Raw genomic sequence first — 15,546 nt, forward strand, 5'->3', positions numbered from 1 at the left:
ATTAAACTACGTAGAGTTAGCAAAGAGAAAATGTTCATAATAGTTCTTTATTTGAAAATGTAAATATTAGGCATGTTAAATGTTGACTGGTCATTTTCTATTCCAACACACAAGAGAAAAATGATTTGGGTAACGGCCACGCAAACTTTTATTGTTGATAACTCCCACGCAATATTTTATGTGCAAGCAATATCTATGCAGGTTAAAGCCTAGATATTGATTTAACAAATCATGATTGATGCATTTAGCCTCAGGCTTTCAAATAATTTTGAATAATATTTAAAATACCGCCAATAGGTCCCGGATAGAATTAACCCAGCAGGCACATAAACGTTGAACAACGTTGAATTATGGTCAGATTTTAACGTTGAAATAACGTTGGATTTATGTTCGGATTTGAAAGTTTAAACAACGTTGAAATTCAACGTTGGCACAACGTTTAAGTTTCAATGTAATTTCAACATACTTCAATTTTAATATAAAGCAAAGTTACAGAGTTTAACTGTTTAACAAAAAAGACAGTTCAAGTGCAGCTTTAATTTTAACGATTTAAGAAGTCCTTTAAGCTACAATTAAGCTACAATCTGTTCCACTCTACTACTAGTACTTCTTCTAGATCTCTCCTGGTATGTCTTAAGTGTTTCATGATGGTGTTTGAATACTTCGTTGGCTGTCTCTTACTGCTTCTGCAAATGAAATAAGAAGTTACTAATTAAAAGTGACTTGGTCAATCTTAAATATATATATAATTAATCAACTTAGTGATATGTTTTATCTTAAAATGATTATCTCTAAGATTTACATAATAAAACAGCATAGAAATTAAGATACAGCTGAAGTTTCATATTGACAGCAAATTATGTACATAAAACAAAAAAAACTTTTTTAAAAGAAGCTATTTAGAAGTCTCACCTATGATTGGTAAGAAAAACTGCTCCCCATCAGTTACTTGCAGCATATTCCTAAGAAATATTCATTCTAGGCTCTAGCTAAAACCATTGTATGCAGCATCCTGAAAACAACAAATATGTAAATTTTATATTAATAATGTTACACAAGTATTCTTAAAATAATATACAAGTCATGTATTATTAAGACACGATAAATGTCCAGTACCTGCAATATTAATACTTTGTAAAGAAATATATATATATTAAATATTAGAATTTCAATTCAACAAACCTGACAGTCCTTTTCATGTTAAATGTATGGTATACAAGCTACAGCTGCAATACTCTCAATTTCAACCAGGACCAGGATCTAGAATATAAAAATAGATTTATTATTACCTATAAATTCACGGCAATTAAGCTTGAAATTTAACATTAAAGAACAGTTCAATCAATATTTGTGTCGATAATGCAATGTATATAATGATTTTTTCAAACTAATTCACGTTTAATTTTACTATCACTAATTAAGATATAAATACAGCTAGATTGGGCCGAACAACACTTCATCTGCTTATAGGTTACAATAATACGATAAATAAATTTCAAAAAGGCGTGACCTGTAAAATCACAAATTGCCAAGGACATCAATAACTTCGCGTAAGGCCTACCAAACCCAAATCATTCAATTAGGTCGCGTTTTAATACAAAAGTATCAAATATTAGAAGGAGGTTTTGTATTTCTTTTTTTAGTATAATTACAGTTGACATTTTTCATATTTTGCAGATATGAAAGTTTCCAGCTCGGATATTGATTGTGATAAATGTGGGAAACATTTCATTCACGGAATGACCACATCGGCACAGGACCTTATAACTTTTGTGGTGAAACATTTTATAGCTCAGCAAATCGGAAACGTTACGGGTTTTACTGTTAGTATTAAAATAACATTCAAACATAAGTCCTCTAGATTCTATTACCTAGTATGTAAAAAAAGACCCATTCTAATATGATTTAGGGTTGTTTTTTTAGCTCACCAGAGCCAAAGGCTCAGGGTGAGCTATTAGTATCAAAGGGGGATGCTCCGACGTCGATCGTCCGTCGTCATGCGTCAACAATCGTTTTCTTTTCTGAAACCACTAAGCAGATTTACTTCAATTTTGGTCTGTAGCATCCTTGTGACAGTCACACTTGAATTTGCACATGTCATTCTAATTGGCCCCTTTAAGGGGTCAGCAGAGCTAAAAGTAGTAAAAACATTTAAACATCTTCTTCTACAGAACTAATTGATGGATGATCTCCAAACTTTGTCCGTAGCATTCTTGGTAAGTCTTTTATCAAGTTTGCTCATATTAATTTGATTGGCCCCTATTAGGCGTCTCTAGGGCTAAAAATAGAAAAACCTTTAAACATCTTCTTCTACAGAACTAATTGATGGATGATCACCAAACTTTGTCGGTAGCATTCTTGGGTAGTCGTTTATCAAGTTTGCTCATATGAATTTGATTATGCCTTTTTAGGGGCCACTAAAATTAAAAATAGAAATATGTTTTAACAGCTTCTCCTATAGAACTAATGAATGGATGATCACCAAACTTTGTCTGTAGCATTTTTGGGTAATCTTTTATCAAGTTTGCTCACATTAATTTGATTGGCCCCTTTTAGGGGCCGCTATAGCTAAAAATATCTTCTACTTCAGAACCAATTGATGGATGATCACCAAACTTTGTCTGTAGCATTCTTGGGTACTCTTTTATATTAATCTGATAGCCCCTTTTAGGGGCCACTAAAGCTAAAAATAGAAATGCCGTTAAATGTCTATTTGTAGAGAACTAATTGATTGATGATCAACAAACTTTGTCTGTAGCATTCTTTGGTAGTCTTTTATCAAGTTTGCTCATATTAATTTGATTGGTCCCGTTTAAGCTAAAGCTTAAATGCCCCAGGTCATGGCATTTCCTCAAATTATTGTTTAAACATATTGTTATGAAATTTGAAACTAATCTTTTACTAGAAGAGTATTCTTTTAGGATGGTAAATCTGGACAATATTTCTAAGCTGGTTAAAATGTTTATGTTAACTTTTACTCATTTTTTGTTGTAAAACAATTGAGTCATCAACAGTCCAGAATATTGGCACAGCTCAGTTATTTTTAGATTATGATCATACCTCATTCCAAATTTGGAAAGGTCGCGCAGACAAAGGTCGCGCGACACTTAAGGTCGCGCAATAGGAAAGGTCGCGCAGAATCAGCTTTCCCAGGCATGCTAGTTCCAAATATGGAGAGGTCGCGCAATAAGAGGTCGCGCAGTCTAAAAGTACAAGGTTTAAGTTATTTTTAGCCCTTCAGCATCTCAATTGTTGTTAACAAAGCATAATTTGGTCATATCAGATTTTATGAATGGGATTCCTTACTCACAGCTTTATCTATGTACAGGTTACTTGGTTCAAATGTTGAGCTGTATGTTGTAAAGCTGGAGAGATTATATTTCTGTTGTTTAATGAATTATCAGTCAGTATTATAAGTTTATAGAAATGTCAATCAGTAGTAAGTGTATTGGTCTTATAAGCCATATATAGTACATATATCTTTATTACTGCAAGTATATTTTGCACAATTAAGATGCATTATTGGACAGATAATTATTATCCTATTGAGTGTTCAAACATGTAAATGTATATAACTATTGTGTATTTTTGTACTAATGTTTGTATTGTACAACAGTCTGTATACCTGAACCAGTTGCAGGCCATTTTGAACATTGTTAAGGCATTGTCAGCATTTTAAAAGGTCGCGCAACATTCAGGTCGCGCAATGAGTTGTGTGCAAAACTGGAGAGGTCGCGCAATAAGAGGTCGCGCAACAGTCTACTTTTGCACACCACCCTAGCTGCGCAAACAGAAGGGTATATAAGCTGGGAACTTTTCTACCTGGGTTAGTTTTGGAGTTTTTTGAGGAGTTTTGGAGTGAGTTGGAGTTGGTTGAGTTGAGTTAGTTAGTAATTGAAGAAATGTATTTGTTGAAGTTGTTAAGAATTTTACTTTGGTTTTGACTGTTGATAGAAAATAAAATGATGCATTATTTTGATTTACTGCAATAAATATAATCCTGCTTTCACTTGGACTTGACTTGTTCATTTTACCAGCATAGAGAAATGGTTGACTTTTAAGCGAAAAAAGTGAATAAACAAAACGTTTCACAAAAAGTGAAATGATTCCGTAACACTGGTGGCAGCGGTGGGATAAAGACTTTAACATGCTTCAGCGCAGGGATAAAGACTTTGAAATTTTCTACTTTTGAGTGTAATGGACTTACAAAATGGAAAAGGAATTAGAATCATTGCGTCAGACTGTTTCTTTGTGCTGTTTAGAAATAGGAAATATCTCCAAAGAACTAGTTAGTCATAGTGAAAATCTAACAAGTGCATTTAGTGATTTTTGTAAACAAAGTGAATGAAATTTAGAAATGAAAAATAATGAAATCAGTGAATTAAAATCATATAATGCAAAATTTACGTGCTTCTATGTTAGACGATGACACTCAGGTTTTTTAGAAGAAAAGTCAGTAATATGGGACCTAAGAAATCTGCTAGATCTGCATCAGCATCACGTCTTGAAAATTCAGAACTTACAATGGATTTACGTCAACAACTTTCCAGAAAAATTGATGAAAATGATGATTTACAAGCTAATTTAACTGATGCATTGGCAAATATTGAGAAATTAAATGAAACTGTCAAAATTTTACAAACTGAAAAAGCTGGATTACAAGAAATTATAGAAAGTGAAAATGAACAATTTCGAAAGAGATAAGGAAAATTTGAACAGTCTATATCATACAACTCAGATGAATAAGAGACAGACAAATCCAAGTATTGAGACAAATGAAATCGATGAATTACAAAATATTTTACAATCAAGAGATGTTGAACTTTAGTCGCCTGCAGAACATTGCATTACGAGAAAGTAACCAAAGAAATTCTCGGGATTATAATGTTTTCCACTACCAAACCAGGTTCTTTTTGATGGTAAAACGTCATACACTGCATTCATACGTCAATTTGCTGTGTTGGCTGAAACATGCCAATGGAGTGATAAAGAGAGGGCATTTCGCTTGCTGAATAGTCTGAGGGATGATGCAGCAGAGTTTGTATTCAACCAGGTCAGTCCTGAAACTCAACAATCTTACACACAGCTTGAGCAATGTCTAGCAGCAAGATTTGTAGAAAGACGTTCTACCGCCTCTTATTTGATGGAGCTCGAAAATGTCAAGCTTCACTCAAGGGACAAACTCGTGGAGTATGTTGCAGATATAAAGCGTCTTGTTCGAAAGGGCTACCCAACTACAGATGATCATACTATTGGTACAATTTGTTTACGGCATTTTATTAGAGGTCTGGGTGACTCCCAGATGGCTCTGGCTATAGGGATGAAGGAATCCGACAGTATCGAAAATGCACGTGAGATTCTGGAGACGTACTATAGTTTGAAGGACGAAACTAAGGCAAACACCAAAGTTCGAATGGTTCGACAAGGGAACAACAATGTTTCTCAAGAGCAGTTTTTGTCTTTCAAGAAAAGAAATAGATAAAAAATTTGATGAGATTCTGTCTGTCATTAAAAAAGCAAGATATGCAGCCAGAAAAATTCAAAAGAAGGGATTTATCTACTGTTGAGTGTTATAAGTGTCATAATTTAGGTCATTATGCACGTGATTGCACGAGTCAGCAGAGTGATAAAAATAAAGCGGAAAACTAGGTGGGACTAAGGGCAGACGGCCTTGCGTTAGTCCAAAATCATAGTGAAAAAGTGATAAAAATTCATTTTTAATGATACCTGCAATGGATTATCTTTGTTATTACCTGTAAAATGTGGTGATATCAGTGCAAATTTAGTAGTAGATACTGGAGCAGTTGTTACTATTGTTTCTTCTAATATCTATCATAGTGTGCCTTCTGATATTCGTCCATCATTGGAGAAAATTGATCCAAATTTTAAGCTTGAAGTTGCAAATGAAGGGTATCTCCCTATTTTAGGTAAAACTGTGATGAGTTTTAAAATTCATAAGGATATATTTAAGTTCAATGTGTTTATTGCACCAATTCAAGAAGATGGTCTTTTAGGTCTTGATTTTCTACAAGAAAATAATTTTGTGTTAAGTGCAGAAAATGGTTTGCATCTAAATGGAAAGGGGTATCCTACGTTGATGGAATCTTCAGTTTTCAAAGTGATGAGTGTCAAAAGTTCAAAGTCAGTCATTGTACCAGCAAATAGTGAAGTGATAATAATAAGAAAGAAGTTGTTATGGCGGCAAAATTGATACCGAGTATGGAATTGTTACGCCATTTAAAAAAAGTGATGATAGTGAAAATAGCTTAATTGTTGGCCATACGCTGGTCAACCTCATTCTAAAAAATGGTTGTGTTTCCAATTCGTTTAATGAATATTAGCAATGAAAATGTAAAAATTGAAGCTAATACTACTCTTGGATATATTGAGAATGCTGAAAAAGTTAGTTTTTTGTGAGAAAAAATGAGTGTTTTGTTAATGAAAAGTGTGACTCAAAGCTTCCATCTCATTTAAATGAGCTATGAAAAATTCAGTGAAAAATCTTAAATTATGATCAAGAGTGAAACTTAAGAATCTTTTGATTAAGCATTCAACTGTGTTGCAAAGTCACCAAAATGATTTCGGGTCGTACATCTGTAATAAAGCACAACATCAATACTGGGGCAGCAAAGCCTATTAAGCAACGCCCTAAAGGCGCCCACCAAAAGCTTTCGCAAAAATGAAGAAGAGAAAATAATTAAAGATCAGTTAGCGCCAATGTTATTCAGGAAAGTAATTCTCCCTTGGGCGTCACCATTAGTATATGTCAGGAAACGTGATGGAACAACGGACGACCTTGTGTGGATTATCGTCAGCTTAACAAACGTAACAGAAAAAGATGCATACCCCTTACCTAATATAAGTGATTGTTTGGAAAGTTTACGGGGGATCATCATATTTTTCGTGCTTGGATATTTTTGTCAGCCTATTATCAGATTGAAGTTGATGCAGGCTGATCGACCAAAGACAGGCCTTCACTACAAAATTCGGTTTATTTGAAATATTTGGTAATGCCGTTTGGATTATGTAATGCACCGTCAACCTTCCAACGATGTATGGAATTAGTAATGAGAGGTCTTCAGTGGGAAATTTTGCTGATATACCTTGATGATTTGATTATTTTTGCCGCACATTTGAAGAACATTTAGATAGGCTTGATACAGTTTTAACGCGTTTGTGTGAGTGTGGAATGAAACTGAAGCCAAGCAAATGTTTTCTGTTAAAAACTGAGTGTCATTCTTAGGACATGTAGTTAGTAAGGAGGGAATAAGCCCTCAACAAGTCTAAAAGTTAGTTGTATTGGCAAATTGGGAAAGGCGTACGATTTAACAACTCTGCGATCACTTTCTTGGTTTTTGTTCATACTACAGGATATATATTCGTGATTTTTCCACAAGAGCTAGGCCATTAAATAGGTTGTTGGAGGCCCGGAAACCAATTCGAATGGTCTGATGAATGTCAGAGAAAGTTTCGACGATTTACGCAGTGCATTGACTGGTGATGAAGTCATGGCAATACGCCTCAAGATGATGGATTATTCATACTTGATTGCGAATGCGTCGAATTTCGGTATTAGGAGGAGTTTTGTCACAAATGCAGTTTTAGTGAAAAACTTGGACAGTGTATCGAAAAGCCAATAGCATATGCGAGCAAAAGGCTTGAATAAGGCTCAAAGACGCTATTGTGGTAACACGTCGGGAACTGTTGGCAGTTGTTACATTTGTTACGCTATGTTTAAAACAGTATTTGTTAGGACGTTCGTTCTTAGTGAGAAGTGATCATTCTTCATTAAGATGGATTATGTGCCTTCAAAGAACCAGAAAATCAGATGGCTAGATGGCTTGAAGTGCTATCACAATATGACTTTAAGCTAGAGCATCGCAAGGGAACTAAGCATGCAAATGCTGACTTTTTGTCGAGGATTCCGTGTGACCCTTGTTCGTGTACTTGTTATAGTGGTCACTCTATTCTAAGTGAGCTTCCGTGTGGAGGTTGTAAAGAATGTGGTGAAAAGCATGAACAGTGGTCGGAACTTGCAGATTTTGATGATGTGGTTCCACTGGTGTCTAAGAAAGTCAAGCGAGTCAGAGGAAAAGGTGTTCCTGCCGACTTAATTAGGGACTGTTCTGCATCAGTGCTGAATTTTTCTGTTTGTTTTTGCGTTGTATCTGGGAGCGTTTCTCAGGCAAATTGAACAGAAATTTCGTGGTTGTGAGAAAATTTGTTTCTGTGAGAAAAGACTTAGGGCAACGGAGAAGAAACGTGCGCCTAAGTCTGGTGCTGCGGATAACATTGATTTAAGTGATGCCACCAAAGAGAAGGATATGGCACAGACATCACATGCAGGGGGTCTGTACCCAAATGGTGACATTTCTTCTGAAAAAGTGTATAAGTTCTCAAATTGGGTAGGTTCGTATACCACAACTGAACTTATAAAAATACAGAAAAAAAACAACAGGCAATTAGTGACTTTCTAAAATGTCTTACTGAACTTAACAAAAGTGTGTTGGAGATTGTGAATTAAATTGAAGAGACAGCGAGGGAAAACTGTTATGGGATTTTATCTAATTGAACAGTAGAATACTTATGTTTTATATTTCATAAAAATCCATAATGCTTATTTGTTAATTTGTTTAGTTTTTTGCTTATGTTAATCTGCATAATATCATATAACACTTAGTAGTTTTTCACATGTATTGTTTAGTAACACTTAGTAGTTTTTCACATGTATTGTTTTAGTACAATATTATTCTTTTATTTTTTATTTCAATTTCACTTAACAAGAGTTTTCAAGGTTTGCTTCAAATTTAAAAACTTAACATATGTAAATTAATTGGTTTTGCTTCCGGAGTAAGCAAAAGTCCAAAGGTGGGAGAGTGTTATGAAATTTGAAACTATCTTTTACTAGAAGAGTATTCTTTTAGGATGGTAAATCTGGACAATATTTCTAAGCTGGTTAAAAATGTTTATGTTAACTTTTACTCATTTTTGTGTTGTAAAACAATTGAGTCATCAACAGTCCAGATATTGGCACAGCTCAGTTATTTTTAGATTATGATCATACCTCATTCCAAATTTGGAAGGTCGCGCAGACGCAAAGGTCGCGCGACACTTAAGGTCGCGCAATAGGAAAGGTCGCGCAGAATCAGCTTTCCCAGGCATGCTAGTTCCAAATATGGGAGAGGTCGCGCAATAAGAGGTCGCGCAGTCTAAAAGTACAAGGTTTAAGTTATTTTTAGCCCTTCAGCATCTCAATTGTTGTTAACAAAAGCATAATTTGGTCATATCAGATTTTATGAATGGGATTCCTTACTCACAGCTTTATCTATGTACAGGTTACTTGGTTCAAATGTTGAGCTGTATGTTGTAAAGCTGGAGAGATTATATTTCTGTGTTTAATGAATTATCAGTCAGTATTATAAGTTTATAGAAATGTCAATCAGTAGTAAGTGTATTGGTCTTATAAGCCATATATAGTACATATATCTTTATTACTGCAAGTATATTTTGCACTATTAAGATGCATTATTGGACAGATAATTATTATCCTATTGAGTGTTCAAAAACATGTAAATGTATATAACTATTATGTATTTTTGTACTAATGTTTTGTATTGTACAACAGTCTGTATACCTGAACCAGTTGCAGGCCATTTTGAACATTGTTAAGGCATTGTCAGCATTTTAAAAGGTCGCGCAACATTCAGGTCGCGCAATGAGTTGTGTACAAAACTAGAGAGGTCGCGCAATAAGAGGTCGCGCAACAGTCTACTTTTGCAGCACCACCCTAGCTGCGCGCAAACAGAAGGGTAATATAAGCTGGGAACTTTTCTAGCTGGGTTAGTTTTGGAGTTTTTGAGGAGTTTTGGAGTGAGTTGGAGTTGGTTGAGTTGAGTTAGTTAGTAATTGAAGAAATGTATTTGTTGAAGTTGTTAAGAATTTTACTTTGGTTTTGACTGTTGATAGAAAATAAAATGATGCATTATTTTGATTTACTGCAATAAATATAATCCTGCTTTCACTTGGACTTGACTTGTTCATTTTACCAGCATAGAGAAATGGTTGACTTTTAAGCGAAAAAAGTGAATAAACAAAACTTTTCACAAAAGTGAAAAGTTTTTGTAACAATATTCTATGCTCAAATTTAATATTAGAATATATTGACAATCCAACACTGAAAATCAGTTGTTTCTGATGAGCGACTCAGGGCCATCATTAAGGGCCGCCTTTAAAATCTTAATATTAACAGTAAAATGTCATACCTGTGACAGTTCGATTTGCCACAATGTTTACAAGGTCCTGTGCCGAGTAGCCAGTTTAAGTGGTCATTAAGACCTGTCCGTGAACGAAATGTTTTCCAACATTATCCACAAACAATATCCGAGCTGCAACCGTCCATATCTGCAAACTATGAAAAATGACAACTGTAATTGTGCTTAAACTGAAATCGACCTCCTTCTTATATTTGAGACTTTTATTTTAATTTCTGCGATTAATTCATCTATATCTCTATATCGAAACTTCATTTAATATATTTACGTGAGCATGTGTTCTGCTATTATTTAAAATTCTATGAACGTTTAAGGCTAAATACATCGATCATGATTTTGTTAAATCAATATCGAGGCTATAGCCTGCATAGATATTGCTTGCACATAAAATATTGCGTGGGAGTTATCAACAATAAAAGTTTGCGTGGCCGTTACCCAAATCATTTTTCTCTTGTGTGTTGGAATAGAAAATGACCAGTCAACATTTAACATGCCTAATATTTACATTTTCAAATAAAGAACTTCTATGAACATTTTCTCTTTGCTAACTCTACGTAGTTTAATCAAATTCATAACAAATACAAAGATTGCGTGAATGTTACCCGAAAAATAATTGTCAACATTGAAAATTCCTGTTGAATTTCTGAGTGTTTGTAAAAGCTATGAGCACAGGGGTGGAAAATAAGGTATAGGCGGCAACAATTCTTTATTCCGCGTAGGCTGCAACAGGTCTCGTATGTAAGTAAAAGGGATATAATAAAGAATTACCTGAAAAACACATGTGAAGCGAGGTTTTTAGGCCGCCATATTGTCTGTACGCGTAACCGTAAAAGTCACGTGATTCCCTACCGTGTTATTATAATTAAAAATTTAACAAAAAACATACGCATTCTAGTATTATTTTTTTCTAGTGGAATAGATGTATGGGTATAGTCTGAATTTGATTTATATGATCTTAGGAAAATATGTAAAACGACGTACAATTGCATCATCAGCTACAAAAGTTTGGAAGCGTTGTCCTTACAGAATTAAAAATCATACACAAATAATTAGATTGCTGGAAATTTATATGATAAGTGTCTTGTATGTTGCTGTGACTCTAGTATGTAAAATTAATATGTATCTTAAAGGGATACTCACGCAAAATAATGAAATGATCATACGTGCTCAAATCACGCTAACATGAAATTTTTTAAAGCCCCGGCATGACTTTCGGTATAAATTTTATAAATTTTGGGTTTGAAGCGTAAATTTATATGTTAAACGAAAGTGAGACGCCAACATAATCACCTAATAGTTTTAAAACAAGTCATTTAATTTGAAAAAAACCCTTGAATTTAATTTACAATAATAGATATTATAGATAGTGTGTGATTGAAACAGTCTAAATCATTCATTTGACATGTTCTTTAACGTTTCCTGAGTTCACTGTGACAATTTTTGTGCAGGTCAAGTTAAAAAACCACTATTTTATTCTTTATATGAAGAAAAGTTTTGTTCCGTTGACTGTCTAGTGTATTCATTTCGAAGACATTACAGAATAATGAATGAAAAATTCAAAACTAAGAAATGAAAACTTTGCCTGTGTCTCCTTTTAATATATCCGTGATTTGAACAAATTTATTTTAAAACTGAAGGAATGTTTCTTTCTCGCTGCTAAGACCGACGTTACAAGGAAAAATACTTATATCAATGGCAAGATCATATCGACTGTAAAAAATCTATCAACCATAGAAGGTTTGACATGTACGATAGGCAGGACGGGTTTCAATTTAATCCGGCATGTTCATAAAAAGCAGTTGTGCATTCAAAATACCGACCTTAAATTTTTGTTTTGAAATAACATTTCAAATTTGGTCCTCTAATGTAACAAACGACTTTTTAATAGCCTTTACACCACCTTTAAGATAGAGAAATCATGAATGTAAGAAATGAAAACTAAAAATAAAAAGTACACCTTTCGTGGGAAGTATGTGCTGTATGGCAGAACAATGTGTCAGCGGATAATATATTTTTAGTCAGGCCATGCTGGTTTACCCTTAAGGACACTTCTCTCATAGGGCACATTTTAATGTTATAATATTAAACAGTGTCAAATGAAATCTAGTTTAAATCGAATATGTGTCTATACAAAACTAGGTGTATACCGGAAATGGGTAAAAATCTGGAATAGTGATCCCTCGGAAGCATTACTCACAACATCATTACATGAACATTGCATACTTGGTTTGATTGAGTATGTACATGAGGGATGATGAAAAATGCAACATCTGTCAAGCCCCCTAACAAAGACTTGTACTAAAACGATAAAGATAATTAAAACTTGCAGAAAGTATCATTAAATAAAAGCCAATATATATGTATAGCGATAACGCACAAATATTCAGAAAGACCTTTTACAGACAGGTATTATGCCCAACTGATGTTTTTATTGAACAACATTCGAGCAGGAATGTTAATATCACACGACAAGCAGATATGAAACGTCTTTCGTGAAAATGTGAAAAATGACTAATTGTTCCACACTTTCAATTGTTGTTTTTTTTTAAATCTAAATTAAGTTTAAAACTATCATATGTTATAATAAAGATTAATGTTCTTCAATAAAGACAAAAAAGAGAGTAACGTTCACGAGCCACAATAGCAGATATATCCTATTGCAAATGAATATGTTGTGTATAACATTTATGTCATGGTATTGAAGAGAAGTTTGTCAGACAGAAATTCGGCCTGCTATTCTAATGTATTTTCCTTACATTGTATGTATATTTTTGAAGATAAAATATAAACATCACCATACTGTACTCTGTATATACACATATAACGTTCATGAAACTTCATATACGACGCTACGTAGTTGTCATAAAGACCTGAATTATATTCTAGTAATGGAATGTTTAATTTTCATTTTTGAATATCTGAGTAGATAGACAATATATAGTTTTGCTATTGCAAATTCTTCGATATCGAAATGTTAAAATATGATGAACAATATCAACAAGGAAAGGCGGTGTGTAATGAACGCAAAAACTTCATAAATTGAATAACTGAATGTTTGAATGTTGTTTAACTACAAGAATATAAGAACAATAGAGTTTACTGAAAATTATATTTATGGTTTTCAAGATTTCAGATTTCTTTGGTATTAAAAGGAGATATACACAAATAGAAATTGTTGCGAGGTCAAAGGATTTCTATAAATGCTACAGACATTTTAATTTTTGACTGAAGTGAATATCTATTTTGAGATGTTTTAAAGATTATTTTATTAACAAGAATGTTTAATAGTAAAAAAGAATATTTTCAAAGATATCGGATAAAGTTCTTCTATATGCTGCATGCTCAGAAAATGCTTATTAATTAATTTTCTCATTCCAGTTGCAAATTACATTCACATCTATTTAGTTAGAAAAGAAATTAACATTTTAATTACATGTGTAAAAGAAGCTCATGCGGGAAATGTTATACAAAAACAAATGTTTTGGAGGTATATATTTGAAGATTTAAACCTTTATCATATATGTTAATTACATGAATATCAGCTTCTTAGTAGCGATTTTATATAACATATCACTGAGCTTTCATAAAAATACTTGATAGTCTGCACTATTTGACATAACTCGCAGACGTAATTTGTTCAAGATTCAGTCATTGAATAATGTAAAATGACAGGCAATTTTCACGCCTTGTTAGATTTGTCAGAGCAATACGTATAATCAAATGTTATACAATATAACATCTTTAACGTTTTATTTTTATAATGTAGTTATATATCTGGTCTTCAAAAGTGAAGTATCAGATGATATAAACATACATTATGTAGAAGTAATTTATTTTTATTAAAATTTAATTAAAATTCCTTTACAGATGAAAAAGATAATCAATAAAATAACAATGATGTAGTTCTGATCGTACATATACCAGAAATATTTCATATCTGTTTTAATGTGCAAATATATTTTGTGGCCACCAATAGCAAACGTAACGATAAAGTACTTCAAACAAATGTAGTTAAACATTCACGACTTCCCTAAATTATCATTTAGTCATACCAGAAACAATAAAGTACTGATCATTTAACTTTGTTGACAACTGGTCAAGTTAGGTATAAAATTGATCGAAAATAATTTCTCACTTTTTGGTATGCATAACAAATTCTTCAAACCATTATGGAAAGCCTTGACTGTCTTATGATTGTAAAAATGAACGTTGTTGTGTCACTCTTTCTTAATACAATGTGCACTCATGATTATATTATGTAGATGCATCCTTATATGAATTCAACTGAACAATATATGATGTCAACGTGTCTTTATATGATGTCATTATACGATGTGCATCTATTATTATACGATGTGCATTTATGAATATATTATGTGGTTGCATCATTATATACAGTCAACTTATCAATATATTATGTCTATCTTTCATTATACGATGTGCATCTATTGTTTTACGACCGCTGCTTTATATGAAGTGCAAACATCATTATATCGTGTGCTTCTGTCATTATACTGATGGGGTTAAATTTACCGGGTTATATCTCACTATGCACCGTTCGTGGCGACAGCGGTAAAACTCAAAGTGAATTGCATCATATATTGATAAGCTGACTCTATATAAAGACAATTCTACATAATAAAGTGTTGTTTTGACTCTATATAATAATTGTTCCACATAATATATTCGTAATTGCACATCATATAATGAAAGACTGACATCATATAAGGACGCATACACACCATATAATGTTAAGTTGACTCTATATAAAGATGGTTCTACATAATATATATTAATGCACATCGTATAATGAAAGATTGACATCACATAAGGACGTGTTGACATCATATAATGTTAAGTTGACTCTATATAAAGATGGTTTCACATAATATATTCATTAATGTACATCGTATATTGAAAGATTGACATCATATAAGGACACATTTACATCATATATTGTTAAGTTGACTCTATATAAAGTCGATTCTACATAATATACTGAAAAATGCACAGCGTATATTAATAGATTGACATAATATAAGGAGACATTGACATCATATAATGTTGACTCTATATAATTATTATTCCACATAATATATTCATAACTTCACATCATATAATGACAGACTGGCATCATATAAGGACAGACTGACATAATATATTGTTATTTTGACCTTGTATAAGGATGGTTCCACATAATATTTTCAACAATGCACATCGTATAATGATATATTGACATCATATAAAGACACATTGACATCATATATTGTTCAGT

The 15,546-nt window shown here is 33.0% G+C and overlaps 1 long non-coding RNA gene across 2 annotated transcripts; it reads right to left on the reverse strand.

Annotated features, from left to right (window-relative positions):
• Positions 1-65: 65 nt before the first annotated feature.
• Positions 66-11,128, reverse strand: LOC132738221 (uncharacterized). Of its 2 annotated transcripts, XR_009626837.1 has the most exons (5): positions 11,040-11,128; positions 10,263-10,408; positions 1,183-1,260; positions 913-1,012; positions 66-686 (listed from the first exon to the last, which is right to left on the reverse strand). It is a non-coding gene; the product is annotated as an uncharacterized LOC132738221 (long non-coding RNA). The 2 variants fall into 2 exon arrangements; XR_009626836.1 differs by having other exon boundaries at positions 10,263-11,114.
• Between the last annotated feature and the right edge of the window lie 4,418 nt (positions 11,129-15,546).

This window comes from Ruditapes philippinarum, unplaced genomic scaffold (assembly GCF_026571515.1).
Source record: "Ruditapes philippinarum isolate M1 unplaced genomic scaffold, ASM2657151v2 ctg3152_1_1_1_1, whole genome shotgun sequence".
Taxonomy (NCBI): domain Eukaryota; kingdom Metazoa; phylum Mollusca; class Bivalvia; order Venerida; family Veneridae; genus Ruditapes; species Ruditapes philippinarum.